Genomic DNA, 23,608 nt, shown 5'->3' with positions numbered 1-23,608 from the left:
AGGCCAAAGCCAGCTCGCACAACTATCTAGTGAGCATTTGTTTCAGCAGCATTTGTACGAACAGGATTATCAAGTACCACTAAAGACCGTGGACCCCTCAAGTTATATCCGTCCACTTGGATATTTTGCAGCTGTTCAAAGAGCCCATTCTTATATATTGAAATAGGGAGGAACCTCTATGACATGTTGCTGAAAAACATGAAAACAAAACAAAGTGACTAACACTGTAAATGGGTTAGGGTTGGTGGGGGTGGGCAGGGCAGTGCGAGTTGATGCAGCAGGGTCTTGCTTGCTACGTCCTGAACGTTCACAGTTCTCCCCTCTCTGCCTCTCAAATGCTAGGGTCGCAGGTGTATGTCATGACCAGCAGTCTTCTGGACTCTGGATGTGTATTACAATCATCAAGAGGATTTTAAAAATACAGTGGAGACTCCCTTCCCCAAAGGCTGTGGTTTATGTTCTCTGGACAGCTTCCTCAAATGAGCCTAATGTGTGGTTAAAGTAGACATGGACTGGTTGGCTTGTGGTGTGTGGGCCCCGCGGGTTACCCTAGAGACTGAGCCATGTCCTTCTGACGGTATATAGCTGGAAAGAAACATAATAGCTCGTCTGAAATGTCACCATGTCGAATACTTGTGAGGTAGGTACAGTGAGCGACCCTGTTTTTTAAGGAGACTGTCAGACTTAGGAGAAAGAATTTTTTTTTTTTTTTAATGTGCATTGCTGTTTTTGCCTGCGTGTGGGTCTGTGTGAAGGTGTCAGGACTCCTGGAGCTGCAATTACAGACAGTGGTGAGCTGCCATGTGGGTGCTGGGAATTGAACCCGGGTCCTTCTGTGTAACAGGCTTTGTTTTGGCCACCAACCAGCTCCCAAATCAAGACTCGGGGACCTATTAATTATTAATGCTCGGCCTTATCTTATGCTTGTCCCACCAGCTCTTATAACTTATTTTAACCTGTTTCTCTTCATCTACTGTAGCAAGTCTTTCTCTATACTGCCAGTCCCCGAATAACAGCACAGAGACTTATTATTAATTATGAAAACTTGGCCTTAGCTTAGGCTTGTCCCACTAGCTCTTATAACTTAAATTAACCCATTTATTTTAATCTACATCCTGTCACATGACTTCTTACCTCATCTCTACATACTTATGCTGCTTTCTCTGGTCTGATTGGCGACCCCCGCCTTTCTTCCCCTTCTCTGTCCCCAAAAGTCCCGCCTAACCTCTTCCTGCCTGGATATTGGCCACTTGGCTCTTTATTAAACCAATCACAGTGACACATTTTCACACAGTGTAAAGGAATATTCCATAACAATCTATGTTCTGCCTCCAGGCTTTTTACCTTTCTTTCCTTCTGTATGCCCTATTCCATGTCTGTCTGGAAGCTGCCTGGCTGGCTGGCTCCAGGCATCTCCCTCATTGTCTCTTCTCATTCTCTCAAGCCTAGATTCCTTCTCCCCCTTATCCTCTCTGCCCACCAGCCCCACTGATCCCTCCACTGCCTAGCTATTGGCCATTCAGCTTTTTATTAAGCCAATGGTGCCTTTTGCAGGCAAAGCAACACATTTTTACATCATTAAACAAATGCAGCATAAGCAAAAGTAACACATCTTTACATAGTTAAAGTAATATTTGGCAACATAATCTTTGCCTAGTTAAACAAATATTCCACAATATCTCTGGAAGAGCAGCCAGTGCTCTTAACCACTGAGTCATCTCTCCAGCCCTGAGAAAGAAATTTTAAGCATTTAACGGGGACTATTGGGGCCCAGCTTCTCCATAGTCTTCTCCCAGGGTTTGGGAAGAATCTACAACCAGCTGATAATCTAGTCTTTGTTGATAAGAAATGAATCTACGGGTGGGCTGGGGGGAAGGTGAGGGGGGCTGGAGGGGGGAGAACAAGGGAATCCGTGGCTGATATGTAGAACTGAATTGTACTGCAAAATAAAAAAAAAAAATGAATCTACATACACGAAACTCCTTAGTCCATACACTTTATTAGTCTGTGTCAGTTCTCTCTCTATACAGCTTCTGTTCTGCTCTCATGCCTAGCTCCTTTCTTGCCTGATTTCTCTCTACATTTATCTGCTGATCCCTCTAAATTCTGTCTTAATTCTCTCATCCTAGTTCTGCCCCATCTAGGCTCCCATCCATCTAGTTCTTTCCCATCTTAGCTCCTCTCCCATCTCCTTCTTCCTCATCTTGTTCTTCCCCATCTGGCTCTTCCTCATCTTCCATCTCGTTCCTCTAGTCCTCTCTTCTAGCCCTTCAATCTAGTTCTTCCCCACCTAGTTCATTCCTCTCCAGTTCTCACCCATCTAGTTCTTCCATTCTCTTTTCTCTTCTCCATCTCTTCCTCTGAAAATAAAACTGCCTTTTATCCCTTTGGTCCTTATCTCTCCAAGCTGTCTCTGTTCCCGCTGTTTCTGGTAAGTGTGCTCTGTTGCTAGGCAACTTGGCTAGGCAACTTCCCTCACAGCTAGATGTACCTGTAAGTTGGAATTTAGTTCTGAGTTAATTGTTAAGGGTGGTTCTAAAACTGGAGATAAGACTTTGGAAAGGAGAAAGTTAAGCTTAACTAGCACATCTGCCAGGCCTTCTCAAATAGATAGTCTGGATGCTTACGTCTGTTCTTCGAGAATCTGTGAAGTATCTCAGGTAAGATACTTTCATCCATCTGGGGATGGTCCTGGCCAGATGCTGCTAATGACGATAATGACAGAAAGGCCTGAAATTAGGGATCCAGGCTGCGTTACTGTACAGAAGGTTATCGAAATATTTCTTTATTAGAGGGGAGATGGTGCCCAATAAATGATGGAAAAGCTACAAAAACACGAGAAATTCATAGCAGGAAACAGCTAATAATCAAAAGCCAATATCACCAAGACTCCTTGAGCCTCAGCTTGACTTCTAGAAGGCCCTTGGCTTCTTCTAGGTATTAGCTTGTCATAGTCAGCTGAAATCCCACTTCATATATTTTTGCGGCTTGTAGCAAGCAATAATAATAACCCAATGTTATCGTGGAATATTCTTTTGTGTTATATTTGTTTATGTTGTGGAATGTTTATTTTAATGATGCAAAGATGTGTTGCATTCTTTTATGTTGCATTTGTTTAACTCTGTGAAGCTGTGTTACTTTGCCTGTCTAAAACACCTGACTGGACTAATAAAGAACTGAACGGCCAGTATCAAATCAGGAGATAGGATAGGCAGGGCTGGCAGGTAGAGAGAATAAAAAGTAGGAGAAATCTGAAAGGAGAAGAATCAAGGAGCAAGAAAAGAAGGGGCCAGCCACCCAGTCACACAGCCAGACATGGGCTAAGAAGGAAAGAAAAAATGTACAGAAATAGAGAAAGGTAAAAACCCCAGAGGCAAAAGGCACCACGCTAGCTGCTGAGATGTACAGTTCCGCCATTGGACAGGACACTCTGCACGATCACGCTGCCCACAGCCTCCTTCAAGCCAAGCTGTCAGCTGTTTATGCAAAGGCCATCCGAGGTACAGACAAGTAAGTTGGATCTAAGCAGAGTGTCATTAACCATGGGTAGAGAGTGATGTGGGATTAACCAATGAGACATTGGAAATGGGACTTGAGAATCATGCAGTTTCCTTTGGCAAAGACAGATAGGCTACCAAGAAGGAGAAAAAAAAGTGTGAGAATGTGGAGGCTTGCCATCCCACTGAGTCAGGATGACTGTAAGTATCATGGAAGAAGCTGGGGGCGGGAAAACTGTAAGACAGGAACTGGGTCATATGGTGGCATGAGTTTGGGCCTATTCTGTTGCCATGACGACTCATGCCTTGTGAGCGCAGGGCTGACTGACATTTAGAGCTATTGTCAGGAAGGAAAGTCAATGGCAAACAAGGATTGCAGTTTGCCCTTCTGATGTGCAGAGAGGCGAGAGTAGGTCTGAAGAACTGGATAAAGAGCTATTTGCAGGGGCCAAGGAGATGGTTCAGTGGCTAAGAGCATTTGCTGTTAAAGTGAGACAGCCTGGGTTCAAATCCCTGGCACCCCTTGTGCATCCTCCACACACCACAGCTAATTGTCGTGGTGTGGGAATGCAATAGGGATGGCCTGACCAGAACTGCAGTTGTAAGGAGGAGGTCAGAGCCTCACCCAGACATGGTGGAGCAGAGATGGGGAGGGATCACATGGATGACAGAGCAAGGAATGCCAGGGAAGGGCAGGCTTGAGACGAAATGCAATTATTCTATGTTTGATTGGGTTGAATCTGAAGTGTGGATGAAACACCCAAAAAGAGAGGGTGTAAGAAGTTAATCTGTGCTGGGTGGTGGTGGCGCACGTCTTTAATCCCAGCACTGGGGAGGCAGAGCCAGGCAGAACTCTGTGAGTTCAAGGTCAGCCTGATCTACAGAGCGAGACCCAGGACAGGCACCAAAACTACGAAGAGAAACCCCGTCTTGAAAAAAACCAAAACCAAAAACCAAAAGAAGTTAATCTGTAGACTTGGGGTTCTAGAGAGAGAGAGAGTCGGAATCACATGTTACAATCATGTGTTACATACCAATGTTTTTTGGTCAGGAATGGACTACATTCACAAAAGTGGTTCCACAAACAACGCTGCCTGGTATGTTGCAGCTCTCTTACATTGCATAAGGACGCTCTATGATGTCTCCATGGTGACTAGACTGCCAGCCATGCTTTGTTTGCTTGCTTGCATGCTTGAGACAGGGTCTCGCTATGCAGCCCTGGCCGGCCTGGAACATACTATGTAGATCAGGCTAGCCTAGAACTTGCAGGTATTCTCCTGCCTCTGCCTCGCAAGTGCTGGGATTAGACAGGTGTGCACTTCCACACCCAGCTCTATCCATGCTCTTGTCAGAATGTGTCTCAGGAGTGATATATAATCACTTGGGTGGATTAATGACATTTATCCCAGGAGGAGGATGGACATCTCCTCAGAGTCGAATTTGATCAGCAAAATTTAAAACTTGCTTCCAAGCCTCAGTGTGCTGGGTACAGACCTCCCATTTCTACTCACAATGGTGACCCACTGTCAGTTACTGTAGGGAGAATCAGAGTCAGAGGACAGCATGAAAAGAATGCCTGCTGGACGGACAATCGTACTCCAGACTTCCCTCTTTCAGGGGTATGCTCCTAAGCTAGTCGTCTATATTAGCTAGTGGTCTACATCAGTGAGGAAAGGGAAAACCCCAGGAAGAGAACCCTGAGGATAGCCGGATTTGTAAGATAGCAAAGGAGAAGTAGGAAGAAGCGGGTGAGTGAAATTGCTCAGCGGGTAAAAAACCTTTGCTGTGAGCCGGGCGGTGGTGGCGCACGCCTTTAATCCCAGCACTCGGGAGGCAGAGCCAGGCGGATCTCTGTGAGTTCGAGGCCAGCCTGGGCTACCAAGTGAGTTCCAGGAAAGGCGCAAAGCTACACAGAGAAACCCTGTCTCGAAAAACCAAAAAAAAAAAAAAAAAAAAAAAAAAAAAAAAAACCTTTGCTGTGCAAGCCTGATGACCCAGGCTGAGTCCCCAGATCCTACAGAGAAAAGCTGGGTATACGTCTGCTACCCAAGTGTGGCCAGCACTCCTAGAGCAGTCTGGAAACTTGCGGGTTATGGGTGAGCTAGCCTGAAGTATGCAGCACATCAGAAACAGGAGAAATCCTGCACTCCTAGTGTGGCCTGGAAGCTTGCAGGCTCATGGGCCAGCTAGCCTTGAAGTACGCAGCACATCAGAAACAGGAGAAATCCTGCATTAAAGCATAGGAGGAGGAGAGCCGACTCCCAAAGCTTGTCCTCAGACCGCAAGCATCGAGGGACATGCATTTCCACACTCACACATTATCGATCATAGTCATACACTGTGTGTGTGTGTCTGTGTGTGTGTGTGTGTGTGTGTGTGTGTGTGATTTTTTTTGAAGTAGGACACAGGAGAGTGAATGGACAAGAAAGGTAAGGATCTGAAGTAGAAATTACCCCCAAAACCAGGGCAAGAGACAGTAAAGGCATAAGCTGCCAAAATGTGAAAGAGAGTGAAAGGCATGGAGAAGTCAAAGTAGGGAACCTTCTAGAAGCTTAGTGGAGCTGATGAGAGTAATGAAGGTAAGGCAGGTGACTGAGTAGAAGTCAGGGAAACTGAGGCAGCAGACACAGACATTTTAAAGACCAGTTGATGGGAATAAAGAAAACAGGCCATGGGCTGAGATGTGGCTCAGTTGGCAGAGAACTTGCCTAGCATGTGTGAAGCCTAGCTTGAACCCAGCACCACATAAACAGGGTTTGGTGGGAAACGTCTGTAATCACAGAACTTGGGAGGTGGAATCAGGAAACGCGTGAGTTCAAGGTCGTCCTCAGCTGTGAGTTCGCAGCCAGCCTGCGATAAAGGGGACCTTTCCAAAGGAAAGAAGAGAGAGAAGGGACAAGAAAGAGAGTCCAAAAGCCTGGTGTGGAAGCACAGTCCTTCAGCCTCAGCACTTGGGGCGTTAGGGCAGGAGGGCTTTGAGTTTGCAACCAGCCTGGGCTAAACAGCTGGTTGGAGACCAGTTTAGTAGAGACCAATGGTTAGCACATGCTCAGAAGTGAGTTAATAGATGAAATAAAATTTCAGAAAAGATAGCAGTGAATATAACATGGGTGTAAGAAAGGTGGCATTTCCTAAACTTCTTGGGGCATGGAGTTAATTAGGGTACTTAAAGAGAGAGAGAAAAAAAAAAGGCCTCATGGTCTGGAGAGATGGCTCAGTGGTTAAGAGCACTGACTGCTCTTCCAGAGGACCCAGGTTCAATTCCCAGCACCCACATGGCAGATCACAACTGTCTTTAACTCCAGTTCCAGGGGATTCAACAGCCTCATACACAAACACACACACACACACACACACACACACACACACACACACACACACACACACACACAGAGGCAGGCAAAATACCAGTGTTTTTTTTTTTTTTAAAGTCCTCTATATGTTCCCTGCGTTGTCTGATTTGCGAGGCTTGGCTTTGAGACCCTGAAATTTGTGCTTTTAGTTAGTTCTCCTTCATGATTAATGCGTGAGTCCAATCATTAGAAACTTAGGGAGACATTGATTTGGAATTGGCGTAAGAACCATTCAGAAAACAGCACCCACCTTAGGTATTTTTGTCGTTGTTGTTTTCTGAGACAGGGTTTCTCTGCGTAGCTTTGGAGCCTGTCCTGGAACTCATTCTGTAGCCCAGGCTGGCCTCGAACTCAGAGAGATCCACCTGCCTCTGCCTCCTGAATGCTGGAATTAAAGGCATGTGCCACCACTGCTTGGCGAAAATCGACAGGGTTTCTCTGTGTTGTTTTGGTGCCTGTCCTGGATTTCACTCTGTAGACCAGGCTGGCCTTGAACTCACACACCTTAGGTATTTTTAATACAAGGCTGTGGATTTGAAGTAGAAATCAACCATCTTGTCTGTGTGTTACCAGAATCTAGGAACTACTGAGCTACTCTTTATAACAGGTAAATCCTAAGACATCTTACATGTTAGCAGCAGAGAGCACAAAGAGACTGCCATGTTCTCATACAGTAGACTGGAGACACAGAAATGGCAGAAGACAGACCTGCCATACACTGTTGTGGAAGATTCCTTTACACTGTGTGAGGACATGTCATTGGGACTGGTTTAACAAAGAGCTGAACGGCCAATAGCCAGGCAGGAAGAGGTTAGGCGGGACTTCTGGGGACAGAGAGGACTCGGAGAGGAAGAAAGGCAGGGTCACCAGCTGGATGCAGAGGAAGCAGGGCATGCTGGAGGAGAGGTAAAAGCCACAAGCCACATGGCAGCACGTAAATTAATAGAAATGGGTTCATTTAAGTTATAAGAGCTAGTTAGAAACAAGCCTAAACTAAGGTCAAGCTTCCATAACTAATAAGAAGTCTCCACGTCATTATTTGGGAGGTGGCGGTACAGAGAAAGACTTGCTACATACAGTACACCACAAGTACCTGTGTGAATCCCTGCCTTGATTTCTCCTGGGTAGAGATTGGGAAGTGGATCTGCTAGGTCATATGAAAATGGAAATTTTTATTTATTGTTATTATTGGTTTCTTTTTTTTCCAGACAGGGTTTCACTGTGTAGCCCTGACTTTCTTGGAACTTGCTTTGTAGACCAGGCTGGCCTTGAACTCATAGAGATTCTCCTGCCTCTGCCTCCTGAGTGGTGGGATTAAATGCATGTGCCACTATTCCCATGCTGACAATGCTAATTTTTAGAGGAACTGCCCACCTGTCCCCTTTCCCATTATCTTAAGTTTCACAGTCACTTCCCTCCTAGGAATGAATCTAAATAATGCTTAGATCTGTTGCTGAGACTTTCAGAAGTATGTATCCCTATGTCTGTCAGTGTGCACACTGTGTGTAAAGGTCCGTGAGGTGGCCGGGAGATGGCACTGGATCCCCTGATGCGGGAATGGAAGGCAGTTGTGAGCTAGCTGGTATAGGAGCTGAGAACTTACCTCAGGTTCCCCGGACGAGCAGCAAGTGCTCATAATGGCTGAGCTATCTCTTCTGCTCCATGTGGGGAACTTTACAGAGGCAGAGTCATATCAGGTCAAGTCTCCTTTGCTCAATACCACATTTGAGATCATCCGTGGTGTATATTCCCTTTAAGATGAGAGCTGTTAGGAGGTAGATTGCCTGCCCCCACCCATAGGTGACAAGACCCCACCCTATGCACTGTATATATACAGCCCGCGGTTGCCCCGAAACCAGCTCACGGTACCTTGAGCTCCACAGTGAACGCTGCCCTTCCCTCTTGGTGTTCAGTTGTGCGGTTGGGAATTGTATATGGATAGGGTCGCACTACGCCACGTCTTCTTTGCCCAGCATTGCTCCACCATTGTCCCTGTGGTGCCGCCTCTGGTGTGTCTTATTCCGCTTTATGAACACGTGACAGCCTCCTCGCGCAGTCCCCTGCTGCCAGACATTGAGGATATTCCAGATTGTGCCTGTTACGAACCTTGGTCCAGGGGTTCCTGCACTCTTGTAATACGTGAGGCAAGATGGCCACCTTCTACTCCCAATCCATGTTCCCCACCCCCGTATTCCATTCCTCTGAAATACCTAACGTGAGAGTGGTTTTTCAATGAGGCCACTACTAATTATTTCCTAGTCAGCATTTCCCAGCATTCCCGCCAAGGATTTCTATTGTAAATTATACCACCTATAATTTCCAGTTAACTGACTTTCTCCAAACACTTTTACTTTCATAACAGGTTCACCAGTTAAAAGCCAACTGCCATGCTTCCCAAGATTAAAAAGATAAAATTTGCAACTTTGGAAGGCATGCCCTCCACGTATGCAAATCACAATGAAGGCCCGGCTATGAAACACTCCCACTGCCCAGCCTGTGATTTCCGGCTGGCTTCCCGGTCTTGGCTTCCATCTTGCTGTAGGAATGTGCTGGCATCATGGACGTGCCACCACATCCAGCTCTTCTCGTGGGTTCAGGAAGTTGAAGCCAGGTTGTCAAGCTTGTGGAGTATGTTATTTTTCACGCTGAGCCATCCCACCATCCCCTTATCCTCTCCTTGCCCAAATACTCCCATCCTTCAACATCTCAATCAGAATCTTCTATCCTGGGAAGTCCTTGAAGATCTCCTCCAGTTTTTCTGTCTGGATCTTTTTTTTTTTTTAATTGCGTTTGTTTAGTTGTGCTTGGTGGGGCCATGTGTCAAGGTCAGAGAACAACTCGTGGGGGTCAGTTCTCTCTTTCCACCAATGTGGGGATGGAACTCAGGTCCCTGGGCTTTGTGGCAAGCTCCTTTACCCGCTGAGCCATCTTGGCAGCCCTCTACGTGAGTTGCAGTCTTCCTCTTGTTATAGCCATCGAGCCTGGATTAGACTATGAACTCTGGATTCAGAGGCCATGTCATGCTCAGGATGCCCCACTGCTCACAGTTCAGAGAACACTGATGTCTGGAGAAGCCACTGATACTTTGAATTACCATTAGAGGCACTGAGTGTACTTTTCCTGAAAAATGTAAACAAGCATCCTGTTGTTGGTTGTTTTATTACTCTTTTGGGGGGCCTGCCACCCAGCTCCCAAATAGATCACACACGGACGCTTATTCTTAATTATAAATGCTCGGCTTTAGCTTGTCTTGTTGCTAGCCAGCTTTCCTTAACTTATTCCGTCTACCTTTTGCCTCTGGGCTTTTCCCGCTCTCTTACTTCTGTAAGTCTTACTCTTACTCCATGGCTGGCTGTGCAGCTGGGCGGCTGACCCCTGGAGTCCCCCTCCTTCTGGCTACTTCTTTTTTCACCCAGATTTCTCCTTCTATATATTCTCTTTCCCTGCCAGCCCCGCCTATCCTTTCTCCTGCCTTGCTATTGGCCGTTCAGTTCTTTATTAGACCACCAGGTGTTTTAGACAGGCACAGTAACACAGCTTCACAGAGTTAAACAAATGCAACATGAACAAAAGTAACACACCTTAAAATAATGTTCTACAACAGTATCCACTTACTCCAGGGCAGGTAGGGAATTTCGGGGAATGGGGTTGGGGGGGTGGGACATAGACCCAAAGAATTCTTCATGACTCTAGTATGGTGAACCAGTGAGTTTGGCTTACTTTAGGAGTTTCAGGGACCCCAAAGCAGTCACCCCTGGAAAGCCTCGCCTCAGCGTGCAGGAGGACTTCCTCATGGCAGGATAATAGGAGTTCCTCCCTCAGGTAGCCTTTCTTCCTATATATGCTTTATCACAGTGGTTCTCATCACAGTGGTTCTCAACCTTCCTAATGCTGCAACCCTTTAATACAGTTCCTCCTGTGGTGACCCCCAACCATACAATTCTTTCATTGCTACTTTATAACTGTAATTTTGCTACTGTTATGAATTGTAAATACCTGTGTTTTCTGATGGTCCTAGTCGACCCCTGTGAAAGGGTTGTTCGGGCCCCCAAAAGGGGTCGTGACCCACAAGTTGAGGACGGCTGCTCTAGCACCTGCCAAGACCACCCATGTTGGGACAGAGTGAGCTACAGTTGGGAGGGGGCGGCGGGGGGGGGTGCTGACTTTTGAGTGGGGGTTTAGGGACCTCCCCTCCAATGAGGGACTGCTACCAAGCTCAATCTTGAGAGTCTCTGCTGCTTCTGATGAAGGTGGTTAATGGTTGCCATGTTAATGGAAGGGAGAAGGACACATGACACCCCAAATCTCCATCTCTTAAATCCAGACACAATTTGGTGGACAGTGAAGGTATTTTGGAACAAAACAGAGGAAAAGCCACCTTATAAAGTGGCAGGTGTAAGAAGCAGACAACGAGACCAAAAGATCAGAGTTGGGTTGCCCTTCAGTAGCAACGAAACAAACAAGGTTCAGTCTCAGCTCTTCTGCCTCCCCGTGTGGCTCTGTGGCCCCAGACGGAACAGACTTCTCAGCTTGTTTGTGGCTGAGGATGACAGTTCTACCACTTGATAAACTCGCTTTCCAACACCCGGTTTCTGGCAGTTAAATTCAGGCCCTCGTGTTTCACTCACTTCCCTTCACGATGGACCATAATGGGGATGTGTAAGCCAAATAAACTCTTTCCTCTTTAAGTTGCTTTTGGTCATGGTGTTTTATCACAGCCACAGAGAACAAAGACAGACATCTTCTGGCTACAGAATCAATTTGAAGTCAGCCTGGGATCTGTGGGGTTCTAGGGAAACAAGGAAGGAATCCTCTTCTGCTGGCGGTTTCCTAGCAACAGGAGGCACAGCTTGCCATTCAGTACCACCTGGGGCCCACCGGAGAGCTGGTGGTGGGTGGTTTTCACAGGAAGGGCAGGCGAGGTGGGCTGAGGAGGGTGGATAGGCTCAGGAAAGGCAGGTTTGAATGCCCTCACATGGGGGCTGTCACTAGTCACCTGGAACTTGGGAGATGAGCAGAGGAACATGGTACCCTGGAGTGTGAGAGCCAGATAGAGAAGGTGGCTTCCAGTATGGGATCTATATTGGTTAGATGCTACTTCCAAGAGTGGGCTATCCCTGGGTGTTAGAATATCCCTAGGCACTCCCCCACGACCACGTAAGTGCTGGCAAGATGCTTAGTCATCCCAGGACCTTACATCCTATGTAATTTGTGCACTGCGTGATCATGTAACTTGTGCGCAGTGTGATCACGCAACCTAGGCACATGTGTGGTGTAGCTCTATAAGCCCATATGTGCATGTGCGGGGAAGCCTATAAAAAGCGGGTTCCACCTATTCCTTCCCTTTCTTCCTGCACAATCTTTCCATAGGCCTAAGCACCCACTTCTGTTCCCTTCTCTTACAGTGGGTTTTGTTGTACCTCATGGCTTTTCTCGCATGGTAAACAGCGCCGCTTAATAAATAACACTGGGAAAGGTACCTTTCTGCCGTCAGGGAAAACTCAGAGGCCGGAGCAACAAGATCACAGATTATTTAATAAACAACAACAAAAGAGTTAGCATTGTTGTTGAGTGGGTGAATGAAGAAAAGAAATGAAGGGGGACATGACTGCTCCTGGGTCTAGTGGAGGAGAAAGTTATAGCAGATATGATGGAGGAAGGGCATAGCCAGAGGTATAGGCATCAGGGAGAGTCTGGACTGAATATGACCAGCAAACTGAGCCAGGCCTGTGAGGAGAGAGGGGAGAGGGGAGGGGAGAGCCAGAAGCCAAGAGGCTAGGAGACCAAGAGACCAAAAGGACCATGTAGGCAAAACGGGTAGGCTATACAGGAAAGAGCGGGGTGGGGTGGGGTGGGGGAGCCCAGCCCAGTCCCTAGCCTGGAGAAGTTTAGGGTAGGGGGCAGGGTATGCCTGCCACAAGGACCCTGTTACAGGTAGGGGCCGAGGGATGCTGGGAGAACCTGGTGGCCAGCATCAGCTTTGATATGTCAATGGGCACCTCAGTTAGCCTAGGTTTGAGAACTAACATCCCAGCCTTTTAGTTGTTGGTAAAGGGTGCCGGTGATAAAAAAAAAAAAAAAGGTGATAAAGGGTGACATAATCTTTAACTATTTTCTGCTGAAATTGCAATCTGTGAGACCTCAGAGGCCGGAGCGTCACGATCACAGAACAGTTAATAAACAACAACAACAACAAAACAATTAACACGGTTGTTGAGTGGGGAACACGGACAACATCTCAGATGAAAAGATTGTGACTCCTGTATTCCTGGGTCCCTCGGTCCAAACCTTGCCGTGGCTCAGGAACCTCTTAATCTGTTGGCCTGAGACAAGTTATTAGGTAAGTGGCCTCTCTCCCACAGCTCCCCAAGGCGTCTGCCCTCCCCCACCACCCACCCCATCAAGGGGCTCCTGCCTGCTCCTGTCACACAGAAAGATTTAAAAGACCTCTTGATAAATATCTCAGGGGGGTTAAGAAAAGGACCTTGACAGCAGGAAGGTGAAATCTTCACTGGAGGCCCAGACAGCTCTCTGTCAGAGGAAACTTGAAGGTGGGGGTGGAGGAGGGAGCAAGAATTCTAATAAACACCACAATAGACACATTTTAAAAATGAGGGTCGTGATTCGGCTGTAAAATCTCACTGAATCTAATCATGGAGAAAAAAGAAAAAAAGACTCTGAAATAATAAACCAAGGTCTAAATTAGGAGCTCTGGCAAATGTAGTCGTTTCTACCTAAGAGGCTTTGTGTCCAAACATGTCATTTGAGATCCCAGGCAGACAAAGGAGAAGGCCCTTGGTAACAAGGCTGCCATTCAGCCCACAGCCCTGGGGCATTAGATTCCCTCTCTGGACTCAAAGCATTTTCAGCCACATTAGGCACCAGCTTCAAACCTGGTGGGAAGCAAACTTAAGTGTCTCTTTGAGTGGGACACAATGAGAACGCTGTTTCTCACAAAAGAAAGGAATTCGACCACTTTGGGGATTGGCAGACCTAGAGTCTTAACGATTAAATTTGACCGAAGCTCGTACTTCTAGATGTTGATTTTTAAAAGATGTTTTGGGGCTGGCAAACCTTATCCCAAAGGAAGGAAATGTCCCAGTTTCCCTAATAAGCACGGATTCTTTAACAGTCTAGGAAAAATGTTTATCCTGTTCATATTTATCTTTGGATCCCCAAGGATGGATAAATGAGTGTATGGATGAACGGATCCTATAATTAGATAGGGGCCTGCGGTACTGATATTTTAGGATAATAGATGATTTTAAAAAGCGCAGATGACTCATTCACCATTGCTGTCTTTGACTGAACGCTCTGTGTGGATGGCTACTGTACGGCAGAAGAAAAACCTGTGGCGAGAAATAGAAATCGAGGCATTTGGGGTGGGGAGTGGACCAGTCGTACCTGCTCATGGAGAAGAAAGGTTTTCAAAGCTGTGGAAGACAGGGGAAGGGATGGTGACACGGATGGTAGAGAGAGTCTCCGTTACTAGTCTGAGAGAACACAGGCTTTAAAAAAGAGCACAGTGAGATGGCACAGCCCTGCAGTCTAGCACTCAGGAGCTGGAGGCGAAAAGGAGTGTGCATCCTGGGCCCACAGACAGTTCAAGGCCAGCCTAGGTTATGGAGCAAAAGCTGTTTAAAGAGCAAAACAACAACAACAACAACAATAACAAACTGAAGAGGGGCTTGAGCTACAGCTCACTTGGTAGCGTGTTTGCTACACAAGCATAAAACTCTAGGCTCCAACCTTGACACCCCATGGACCAGGCAGCACCTGGCACGCATCTATAACCCCAGCACTCAGAAGACAGGGACAGAAAAAAACGGGAGATGCAAGGCCATCCTCTAGTGGATGGGTACTTGAATGCTCGCCCGGGGTATTTACCTTTTTGTTTCAAAACCTAACAGGGCCTGGGAGGTAGCTCAGGGAGTGAAGGTGTTTGCCGAGCCTGAAAACCTGAGTCTGACCCCTGAGTCTACCCTGACGCAGTAGAAGAAGAGAACTCACTCCCACAAGTTGTCTGACGCTCACACTTGGGGCGCATGCGAGTTGTGCATGCACACATGCACACCAGCACACACACACACACACACATAAATAAAAATGTAAAAACAAAAACAAACAAGAAAACAAGGATGGGGGAAGGTGAGTGGAATGTACTAGCCATCACGCCTTTGTCCAGAGCAGGCTAGGTTCTATGGTAGGGGTTCTCAACCTGTGGGTCACAACCCCTGGGGTTGTCCGATGACCCTTTCACTGGGGAGGCATATCAGGTATTTACATTGCAATTCATAACTGTAGTAAAATTACAGTTATGAAGTCTCAACAAAAATACTTTTTTTAAAAAAAGATCATTTATTATGTATACAGTGTTCTGCCTGCATATATGCCTGAACACCAGAAGAGGGCACCAGATCTCATTACAGATGGTTTGTGAGCCACCATGTGGTTGCTGGGAATTGAACTCAGGACCTCCAGAAGAGCAGTCAGTGCTCTTAACCTCTGAGCCATCTCTCCAGCCCCGAAAATACTTTTATGGTGTGGGGGGGGTCACCACCACATGAGGAGCTGTATTAAAGGGTCGTAGCATTAGGAAGGTCGAGAACCACTGCTCAATGGGATGAGGTTGTGGAAGGAGAAATATCGTCTTTTAGTTTAATGATATTTATGCGTTCATATGCGTGCTCATGTAAGTGTATGGGCCTGTGTGGAAGTGAGGGGACAGCTCACAGGGACAGTTCCCTCCTTCCGCATGGTCCCGGACACTGACGTCAGGCGTGGCAGCAAGTGTGTTTACCCAGTGAGCCACCTCATTGGCCCGAAATAGCTTCTTTGAAAGACAAAGAACGATGTCCCTTTCTTGTCCCATCCCTTTTCCAGCGTGACTGCTGGGCTTATGTATTAGACATTCCCAGGACTAGCCAGGACTAGCCCAGGACCGGAGTGGGGGAGGGGAGACACTCAGCCCTGTTTGCTTTGTGTATGAGGGGCCCAGGTGGGATCGGGGCTTGCCAGGCTTGGAAGCCTAAATGAAGCTGCAGAGGCAGGGATCCTTCTACCCTGTACCCCCTATTCTTGTATATATTCCCATATCCTTGTGACAGGAAAAATTCTCACATGCCCTCTACCCATCAGCCTTCCTGTCCTAATCCAAGGGCCTGGAAACCCCTGTTTATTCCACTAAGTAACAAAAACAGTTTACAGATGTGCTTGAGGTCACTAATCAGTTCAAGCAGATTTAATCAAAACGAGGTTATCTGGGTGGGTCTAATCCAATCACGAGTACATTAAAAGCAAAAGTTTATTGACAGTTCGAAAAAGGGCAAGTCGGAGGGACTGGCGGGAGGGAAGGCTGGCTGTGCCCTTCCTAGCCTGGAGATGGAGGGGGTGCGCAATACCAGCAGAGCAGTCCTGGGTGACTCCTCTCCGACAGCTACTAGGTAACAGGATTGTAGCTGCACTGAACGAAATGTTGCTGACAATTTGAATGAGCTTGGAAGGGACTCTCTCCCCAGGCCCTAGGCTGGCCGTGGAATTTGGGTGTCCTGCTATGAGACCCAGAACACAGGACCCAGCAGAGACTGCTGGGACTTCTGCCCTGTAGAACTGTGGGCTCCTATCAGGGTTTGTTAGATTATATAGAAACAGCTTCCAGAATTTTGGGATCACAATTGCCCATTCTCAGAGAAAAGTAATGAGAGAGGCATGGAAAAAAAAAAATCACTGAGAAGTCTCTTCTGAGATGTTTTTAGAAGAGAGAGGGGGGTACGGGTAGCAATGAAGAGGAGGGAACAGGGCTAAACTTGGTGTCTTCAATGATAACATTACCCTCAGCATTTAGTGGCCCAGGCACCTTAGCAATGCCCTATGGAAGGATGGATGTGCATAGGAGAGCAGTTTTCTCCTCTTCATTTTTCATTAAAAAAAATAAAGGAGTAATAGTTTACTTAAAGAATAAATATGGGAGCACTCGGGAGGCAGAGGCAGGCGGATCTTCGTGAGTTCGAGACCAACCTAGTCTACAGAGCGAGATCCAGGAAAGGCGCAAAGCTACACAGAGAAACCCTGTCTCGAAAAACCAAAAGAAAACGACAACAACAAAGAATAAATATGGGAGTAACTGCCCTTTGTGGCTAAAAAATTAATGTGCTTTTCCCTGTTTATTATTTATCACATTAGTAGACTGAACCTGTTGCTATGAAGGCGGCTGCTGCCGCCCAATTAACTAAAATTCTGTGTGTGTGTGTTTTCCAACAGTGCCGTATAAAAGTCAGCGTACTCAAGAGGAATGTCTGGGAACCTTGGGGAGGCGAGGCCATCAGGCAGCTGAGGCTGGCCCTGTCTAGGGGACAGATTAATCCCTTCTCTTTTAGCCTGGCAGCTTTTTCCCAGGACCCTCCCCACCACAAGAGCCCTGAGGGTGTCGGCAGGAAAGCGCACCTGGGGACTCCTCCATCTCCAGGGGGCTGAGAGGATGGGAGGGGGGTGTGGAGGTTGGCTATCAGCAGAGGGGAAAGCTAAGGGAGTCGTGTTCACTCAACTTTGGTCAAGAGGTCCGTGGAAAGTGTGTGTGTGTGGGGGGTGGCGGCTTTGAATACCACCAATTCACTTTTCCAAAGACATTGATATTTGGATGTCAAAACATAGACATATGCATCGGCTCCCTCCACTCCCTGCCCCAGACAGTCTGCCTACATAGATAGCCCAGGGTGGCCTCAGTCTTACCATCATCCCTCCTCTGCCCGCCGCCGCTGCCGCCGCCGCCGAGTGCTAAGATGACATGCTGTTGCTCCCTCACACTCTGCTCATCCATTGGCTTCTGTCACGCAGGCTGGTAGTACAGTTGGCTTTCGAGGGTGTCTCCCTTTCAGATTCCAAAAATCAAAGTTGCACTAGGATCTCAGACCTTGGAGGGGGAAACAGTTCAGAAAATATTTAAAACTGCACACATGAATCTTAGTTTCTACTTAACTGGGTGTGTATACCTTGAAGTATCAAGAAATCTGTCTGTGGTGTGTAGCTAGAGTTTTCCTGCCTGGCCCACAGTCAGGACAAATCTCTGTCACCCGCCAGTCCCACAGCAGCTCAGACCCGACCAAGTAAACACAGAGACTTATATTGCTTACAAACTGTATGGCCGTAGCAGGCTTCTTGCTAACTGTTCTTACAGCTTAAATTAATCCATTTCTACAAATCTATACCTTGCCATGTGGCTCGTGGCTTACCGGCATCTTCACATGCTGTTTGTCATCCTGACGGCTGGCAGTGTCTCTCTGACTCAGCCTTCCACTTCCCAGCTTTATTCTCCTCCTTGTCCCGCCTACACTTCCTGCCTAGCCACTGGCCAATCAATGATTTATTTATTGACTAATCAGCAACACATTTGCCATACAGACCATCCCACAGCAGTGGTGTGGGTGGAAAATGGAGGATGGAGTGTTGATTGGCACAGGTGTGTTCTCATAGCGCCTTCTGCCCTCCAGAAAAGGGACCTGGGAGTACCTTTGTGCAGAATGGAGCTCAGTCCTGTTTCAGGGTCCCCCTTCAGTGTCTGCTTGAAAGACGGTGCCTCTCCGTGGCCTGTCGCAGCTTGCCCATGACCATCTGTCTGGCTTTACATTTGGAATTCCTCCTTCACACCACGAGCTGCAGCCTCTCTGCTCTGGCCATGCTCTGCCTCTTTGGGGCCCTCTGTTCACTTTCTCTTCGTGACAGAGCTCCTCTGTGAAGAAACTTCCCGGCGCCTGTCCTTCCTTCTCCTTCTCAATAGGCAGATTCCTAGTTCTTTCAGGTTCAGTTTTAACTTCATGCTGCTAAATTTTCTTTCTTCCTTTAAAAACAAGACTTATTTTTGTGTATGTATTTGTATGTGTTTGCGAGTGTGTGTGTGTGTGTGCGCGTGTGTAGGCTGGAAGAGGATGTCATATCCCTTGGAGCTGGAGTTACAGGCAGCTGTCTGTTGTCCAGTGTGGGTGGTGGTAACTGAACTCTGTTTTTCTGCAAGAGCAGGAAGCACTCTTTTTTTTTTTTTTTTGTTTTTTGAGACAGGGTTTCTCTGTGTAGCTTTGCGCCTTTCCTGGATCTCGCTCTGTAGACCAGGCTGGCTCGAACTCACAAAGATCCGCCTGCCTCAGCCTCCTGTGTGCTGGGATTAAAGGCGTGCGCCACCACCGCCCGGCTCAGGAAGCACTCTTAATTGCCAGGCCAGCTCTTAAATCCCATTAAGTTATTTTATGATTGTGTCCTGCATACTGTAGGGACTTGTGCCCTGAGTGATCACCATGCTTAGTTGGCATGGCTGATTGTTGATTGTATACTTGTCACTAAGACTCAGGACACACAACTGCAAAGTATGTTAATCGAGCTGAAGGCATTTAGAAAAGAGAAAGAGCGTGTATGGGGAGGATTCTGACCTTTCTGTCCCGTGAAGAGCATTATGAAACCTACGAGGCTTCTCTGGACTTGGTTTGAAGCAGATCCTAAGACTCTCCTGTGAGGGGTGCCTTCTTTACATCTTTGACCACCCAGGGGCACAAAGAGGAATCCAAACAAACAGGCCTTGCCCAGTTTTCCCAGTGTGTGGCCTTTAGACCGGTACATTTAGCTTTATTATACTTCTTTACACCTGCCCACTCTCCAAACGTAACATAAATATGCTGACTTAACTGTATGAGTCATTTCCTCATGAAGGTGCTTATGTCCTACAAAACTAATAATTAACTTTGCATGGTTTTCTTTTGTTTTGCATGGTCTGTCTTTTGTCATGGGGACCTTAGCCTTGAACTCAGGATGAGTAGAAGAAAAGATTTTTTCCTACCCTCTACTCTTGATTTTCCAAGACCCTTCACCCGGACCATTCACCTTTACCTAACACCCCTCTTGTTTTCTGGGTTTGTTTGTTTGTTCTTGTTTTTTCAACTGGCTCCGTTGCTAATTTTTTTTTTTTCTTTTTCTCTTTCTCTCTGGTCCTAGAGATGGAGCTGGAGCATGGAGTTTGTTTACCATCAAGCTACATCCCCTCCCCCAGCTCTGAGAATTATCTTTAAATTTCCTTTGACTTGGAAAGAAACACAAATATAAAACCACCCACCTCTGTTTGTGCAGAGATACCACGTTAAAAATATCCCTTGCCAAAAGATGGCACAGTGCAGCATCATCACACTTCTGTCTTTCAGGGTCGGGCCGTAAACTTTTTAGGCCTTGTGAGTTCCACAGGTTCTCTGTTGAATGTTTGCTTTTTTTTTTTTTTTTTTTTCACTTTACAACCTATAAAAAAATGTATAAAGCCATCTCTCCCCTCTGCCTGGAATTGAACCAGGGTCCTCTGGAAGAGCAGTCAGCTCTCTTAACCGCTGAGCTATTTCTCAAGACTGAAGAGATGGTTCACCTCGTAAGGGTGCTCACTGCCACGCCTCAGGACCTGGGATTAATCTCCCAGATCCATCTGGTGGAAAGAGAAAGCTGATTGCTGCAAGCTGTCCTCTGACCTCCGCACGAGTTCTGCAGTACCCCACCCCTCCAGATGAAAGTAATTTAGAAAAATTAAAGTGTTTCTCTTCCTACATTCTGGCTCCACAGCCTGGAGTTGTGCTCAGGGAGTCCATATCTTCAGCTAGCTGTCCGTGCCTAAGCCTGGGGTTGTCTAAATCATACTTTGAGAAATCCTGAACTAAAGAAATGACTCATGAAGTGTTTCTTTTTTTTTTTTTAATTTGGAGACCTTGAACTAGCTATACAGCTGAGAATGACCTTGAACTTCCAATCCTCTTGACTCTTGTAAATGCTAGGATTATAAGCGTGTGCCACCATGCCTAGAAAATGCAGTGCTGGGGGGTAGAACCCAGGGCCTCATTCATGTTAGACAAGTATTCTACCAACTGAACTACATGCCCAGTTCAACAATGTTTCTCTCTCTCTCCCTCCCTCTCTCTCTCTCTCTCTCTCTCTCTCTCTCTCTCTCTCTCTCTTTGGTTTTTCGAGACAGGGTTTCTCTGTGTAGCTTTGGTGCCTGTCCTGGATCTTACTCTGTAGACCAGGCTGGCCTCGAACTCGCAGAGATCTGCCTGCCTCTGCCTCCCGCCCGAGTGCTGTGATTAAAGGTAGGTGCCACCCGGCTCAACAACGTTTCTTAACATGGTTAATAAATATAATAATAAACCAGGTCTGGTGGCCCAAGCCTTTAATCTCAGCATTTGGGAAGCAGGGGTGGGTAGATGTCTGTATGTTTAAGGCCAGCCTGGTCTACATAGTAAGTTCCAAGTTGGTAAGACCCTGGGGAAAAAAACCCACAATATATATACAATTAATATATATAATAAAGTAATCTACTATATATAGTAGATAATAGACTGATATGTGTTAATAAATATAAATGTACATCGGACTTATGGCAGATTTTAAAATGTCAGTGTAGGTATTGTTTGGGATGCTTAAGATATTCTACTTCCAATTTATGTTCTAGCTAATACCTACTCTCCCCTTTCCAGGAGGCAGAACCTGGGGTTCATTTCAGGGCCTCAGCATTGTGAACTTAGCTAAACTGCATCCAGAGTGGACCCAAAAGAGCAAGCTCTTAACTGGTCCTTGGTACCACACACTCAGGCATTCTGGACAAAAGTTTACTGTTTCCGAGAGTAATTGGGGCCTCTGACACCCACCCTGAAGGTCTTCCGTTTCCAAACCAGGATGGATCTGCACAGCTTTGAAACTGCACAATGCTTGCTCTGGTCCCACCCCACACTCTCCACACCCAGGAGGCTGGTGGGAATGTACAGGACCCACTGAAGCCCAAACCCTAAGCCAAGTGAAACCAGATTGCCGGCCTTTGAACTGGAGCACCAGCCACTGGGCTGAGTCCTCCATGTAGGGCCCAGGCCTGGAGCGATTAGTGCAAAGTTCAAATCTATGGCTACTCACAAGTGAATTTGGCAACCATTGGGTGGCCCCTGACCTCCCCAGCCCTTTAACCTGTGACCCCAGGCCACTCTTCCTGCCAGTGAGACAGAATGTGTGTCCTTGAAACCAAAGGGGGGGGGGAATAAAACATATGTATCCAGTTCTAGGAAAAACATGAACTTAAAAAATACAATCTTTAGGGGGACTTTTTTTTATTAAGTAATTGGGATAATTGTCTTCAGGCTGAGGTAAATAAACAGCGAATGTCTCAACCTCCTGTCTGGGGCTGTAAAGGGGCCTGCCTTTGTATATCCCTGGTGCTTTTTATGACCCTCAGCTGGCCTCTCGGCCGACCAGCACAAAGCCAGACTAATCACGGTGCAGTTTCGGAAATGAGGGGCTTGAATGGAATTTCCTCAACACGCCCTCCACAGGCTTCGGCTTGCTCACTGGGCTTCCCCTCCTGGAGGCTCTGGCCCAGCTCTGGGCAGGGCTGGAGAACAAAGGGTTGTTTCTCCAAGGCTCCCAGGGGCCTGCTGAGCCTGGCCTCGGACAAAAATTCCATGAAAGCAACTCTTATGCTGCCTTTCCAGTCCCAGGGCTGTCGGAGGAAAGCAAATCACGTGGCACATATTTATGGGGGACTTTACACTGTGTAAATCTGCGTGGGGGGAACAAAAAGGTGTATATTGTGGATAGGAGTCTTGCCCTCAAAGAGCTTAATGTTTGGATGGAATGTCATGACTAATCACAGCAGGGGGAAAAGTCAAATCCTGGTCCCTGGCAGCCGGCCAAGCCATTGTGACAAATCCAAGTTACAGTTCAGTCCACGTGCAATGCATGTTCCCCTAGCCAAGACAGAGGGTGTCAGGAACCCTGGGGGCGGGAGAGCTGTCCTGTATCGGTACCAATTCTTTCCTTCTGCGGTCCTGTCAGGGCCTCCTGGAGAGGGGCACTTTCTCACCGACCTTCTCTAGTCTGAGTTGACCAAAGATCGAACAACCAGAAGATGGTGGGACTAGTCCTTTGCCGGACTTCCGCCTTGCCTTCAAGAGGATGGCAATCTTTGCTTTTTGTATTTATTTATTTTGAGACAGAGTCTCACTATGTAGCCCAGGCTGGCCCAAGAACTAGGGACCCATGTACTAGGAACGCCTTACAGAGATCCACCTGCCCCTGCCTCCGAGTACTGGGATTAAAGGCATGAGCTACCATTATCTTGATATTTAGACCATGGGTACCAATTGGGAAGTCCCAGTGGAGGACATCAGGGGCTACACGACCATGACCACCATGGCACTGAGTTACCAGCTGTTTGAGAGCTGTGGAACTGGGTCCTCCAGCTCCCCTTGATACAATTCAGTTCACCCTGGTAGGAGCAGGCCTGAGCTGGCTACCCTTGTTGAGCTTGGCCCCAGTTGCAGAATTATAAACAGATAAATGACAGTCGCTTCATTCATGCGTCCGCTTTGTGTTCACAACAGCGCCATAAAGAACTATTGTGAGCATCCCTCCCATGCTGCAGATGAGGGGCTGGGCTTGAAGAGGTCACATAAATTATCCAAGGTCACACAGGTGGTAAGTGGAGAAGTCACAAGGGCACAGACTGTGTCCCGGGATTGGCACATACCCCAATTTGGCAGGAGTGTTAGACATTAATTAGAAAGTCCCGTGACATTAAACAGGAAGATGGATGGGTGGGGATGGAATTAAGAAGGGGTTCACATAGGAGGGTAAGAGGCTAGCGCTTCATTTCATCATGGCCGACGGCCTCCTTGAAGTATCAAATGACGGCTTCTGAGGAGAGATGGCACAAAAAGAACCTGGGTGGGGTTGAGCAGAGGATTGTTTGAAGGGACA

The 23,608-nt window shown here is 47.1% G+C and overlaps 1 long non-coding RNA gene across 1 annotated transcript in view; it reads left to right on the top strand.

Annotated features, from left to right (window-relative positions):
* Positions 1-1,957: 1,957 nt before the first annotated feature.
* Positions 1,958-23,608, top strand: part of LOC128112906 (uncharacterized) — a 108,211-nt gene continuing 86,560 nt past the window's right edge. Inside the window, exon 1 of the long non-coding RNA XR_008219225.1 lies at positions 1,958-2,660. This is a non-coding gene — a long non-coding RNA (uncharacterized LOC128112906). The remainder of the gene's footprint in view (positions 2,661-23,608) is intronic.

Source organism: Peromyscus californicus, unplaced genomic scaffold (assembly GCF_007827085.1).
Source record: "Peromyscus californicus insignis strain IS unplaced genomic scaffold, ASM782708v3 Scaffold_17__1_contigs__length_78620276, whole genome shotgun sequence".
NCBI lineage: Eukaryota > Metazoa > Chordata > Mammalia > Rodentia > Cricetidae > Peromyscus > Peromyscus californicus.
This window is presented reverse-complemented; position numbering and strand designations above follow the sequence as displayed.